The sequence below is a fragment of the Leucopleurus acutus genome (genome assembly GCF_964270905.1).
Source record: "Leucopleurus acutus genome assembly, chromosome: 3".
NCBI classification, from domain to species: Eukaryota; Metazoa; Chordata; class Mammalia; order Artiodactyla; family Delphinidae; genus Leucopleurus; species Leucopleurus acutus.
The window spans coordinates 48,604,373-48,607,510 of record NC_139145.1 but is presented as its reverse complement, the minus strand read 5'-3'; positions in this window follow the sequence as shown (position 1 = coordinate 48,607,510).

Sequence of the window (3,138 nt, the reverse complement as noted above, 5' to 3'; positions counted from 1 at the left end):
GTACGCAGGCCTCTCACTGCTGTGGCCTCTCCCGTTGCAGAGCACAGGCTCCGAGCGCGCAGGCTCAGCGGCCATGGCTCACGGGCCCAGCAGCTCCGCGGCATGCGGGATCTTCCCAGACCTGGCCACGAACCCGCGTCGTCCATATCGGCAGGCGGACTCTCAACCACTGTGCCACCAGGGAAGCCCTACCCTTGCTGTCTTAAAGCCAAAACCAACACAGACACCAGGCAGCCCAGCACAGCCTAACAACTGCGACCTGCCTGAGTCTCTTCTCAAAGGGGATGTGGTCTTGAAACCTTACAAATGAGAGAGGACCAGGGGTAAAGGACCAGTCCAGGCAGTGGGGAAAGACCAGGCCCCTCACATTTAAGTTGGGAATATCAATCATCATCCTCTATGAGGAAGGGACCATGACCTATGCGGCAGGGACCATTATCATCAGGATTTTACAGATGAGGAAAACAAGCTCAGTGTTTGGTCATTGGACTGAATGGGGCTCAGTCCAGTTCTGCAGCAGATGTTGGGAGGGAGGGAGGGAGGCTGGCTTCTGTTACCAGGATCTAGATGATCTCCAAGGGACCCATACCCCCTTCAAGGAAAAGAGGAATTGCTCAAAGGGAGAGTACCCACCACTTCAGAGCAGGAGGTGATTTTAGGAGACTTACAGACTTGGCATGAATTAACATTGAATTAAGTGTAATTCAGTTCTCTTCTGGACCATTTGATTATCAAAGAGAAAGTCTCTTAGATTTCTTCTTTTGACAAGAAACAGAGCATCCTTCAAGCACAGGGGACATTCATGATTGGGTGACATTTTTTTCCACTGTATTTTTTAAATTTTATCTTTATCTATGGTAAATGATACTGGTTTTCCACCCAAGGTAATGAGATAATTTCTTTTAAATGGTAAGTTTTTGTTTTGGTTTGTTTTTGGTTTGTTTTTAAGAGATTTGACTTAAAGGGAGGAGAAGCACAGATAGAAGGAGAATGTGAAAACACTGCCTTTACGGATTCTGAGGGCCCCTCTCAACTCAGCTGATCCGTGTTGCTGCAGCCAGCAGTCAGTGAAGCCCCACCCTGTCCTCCCAGGGCCCCAGGCTGATTCATGCTCCTTGCCTCTCTCTGATGCTGCCTTTCCCTTGAAAACGGAGAAACTCCCTAGAGGGAGGCATCCAGATATGGGGGAGAAAGCTCTGGATTCCAGTTCCCCCCATTTTTCATTGCCTCATCACATGGTCAAGTCACTCAATCTCCGTGAACCTCAGTTTCCTCATCTGTGAGTAAGTTGGTGGCAGAGCTGTCGTGATAGTGGGTGCTGTGTGTTGCACGGGTGATCTGCCCCAGGCTGACCAAGGCACAAGGACTGCATCCTACAGTCTCAGGGAAAATGTCACATCACATCTCCCTCCCTACCCAAAGGAACAACCCATCGAAGCCATGTTCCATCAGAGCTCTTTGCTTTATTCCCCTTACAGCACATGTTTCTACCCAAAATGGTCTGACTTGTGCATTGTCTGCTTAGCCAGAATGAAAGCTCCAGGGCAGCAGGGGCCATGCCCGAGCTTACTCATGAGAACATAGGACATGCCTAGCATAGTGCAGGCATCTGGTAAACGTCATCGAATGAATGAATGAGCCGTTGCCGAAATTTACACTATCAGTCTCTGCCTAGATTCCCAGAGATTATGAAACTAGTGCTGGTCTTGAGTTCCTCAAATGGCCAGTCTCTCCTCCTTCTGGTGTGAAAACAGAACACCAGAATACAAGTTTATGAGATGAGTTTTATGATTTTTTTAATGAGTTTGTATTATGTTAGTAATTTGAAAATAGTTTAAAATAAGAGAGGAATAAACCAACTCTAGGCTTGACATCTGAAGACCTAGCTCTGTGGTCCATTGCAACGGAGCACACTTCCTGGACCTGTTTCTCTGTCTCGAAGGGGTGCCTCGGAACACCAGCCTGAAATATCACACCAGCGTGGTGGGCACAAAAGAGCTTCGAAATGTGCTCTGTGGACTTAGGATGCCATTATCTTTCCAGAACCAGAGTGTTCTTTTTAAAGCCAATCTAATCTTGTCTGTCTCTTTCTCTGGTTTAAAACCCTCCAACAATTTCCCATTGCAAACAAGAAAATAAAATCCAAACTCCATATCATGGCCTAGCAGACTGCAGGGTCTGGCCTCTGCCCACCTCTTCAGTTTCATCCAGGATAAGCCCTCATTTTGCACACCAGCCACACTGGCATGGGATTCATAGTGCGCCCCACCCCCTCAAGACCTTTGCCTGTGCTGTTCCCCCTGCCTGGAACGCCCTTTCCCAGACCTCTCCCCTCTCTCACCTCTGCCCCTCCAAACGCTTCATTCCTTCTCTTCCTCTGTGACTCAGCTCAAGTTTTCTTAAGGAAGCCCTAGAACAGCCTTGTCCAATAGAACCTTCTGTATTGATGAAAATGTTCTGGATCTACCTGTTCAGTAGGGTAACCACTAGCCACGTATTGCTATTAAGCACTTGAAAAGTTTCTAGAGTGACTGAGGGACTCAGTTTTAAATTTTAATTAATTTAAATTTAAATCTCAATAGCCATGCATGGGTGGTAGCTACCATGTGGGATAGTGGGACTCTAGTATAATCCTGTGTCCTCCTGTGACACACACTCCTGGTTTCTTATACTCTCCCTTCAGTGTACCTATCACCTCTTGTAATTTATATTTATTTGTACATTTTTTAACCCATTCCATATTAGACTGTAAAAGCCAGAAGAACAAATGCTTTGTCTGCTTTGCCACATTTGTGCCCATAGCACCTGGAATGGGATCTGTCCAGAGTAGGTATGTCATAAACACTTATTGAATGGATGGATGGATGAATGAGTGAGTGGTTAGTGAAGGGAGAGAGTTGCTTAGCCTGGTGCTCTGATAATGAAGTGCAGTCATGAAAAAGGTCAGCCCCCAGGTCATAAAATTAAGAGTAAGCTAAATCTGTGCTTATAAGCACCGTGCATTCCCTGTGTATAAGCAAGCCTGTGTGTGTGTGCATGTGTGTGTACAAAAGCATAAAAGTGTGTTTGCAAAACTTTGCATTTGTACAGTTGTGTATGGACACGAATGTCCATGTGTTGGCGTGTCAGGGAAATGAG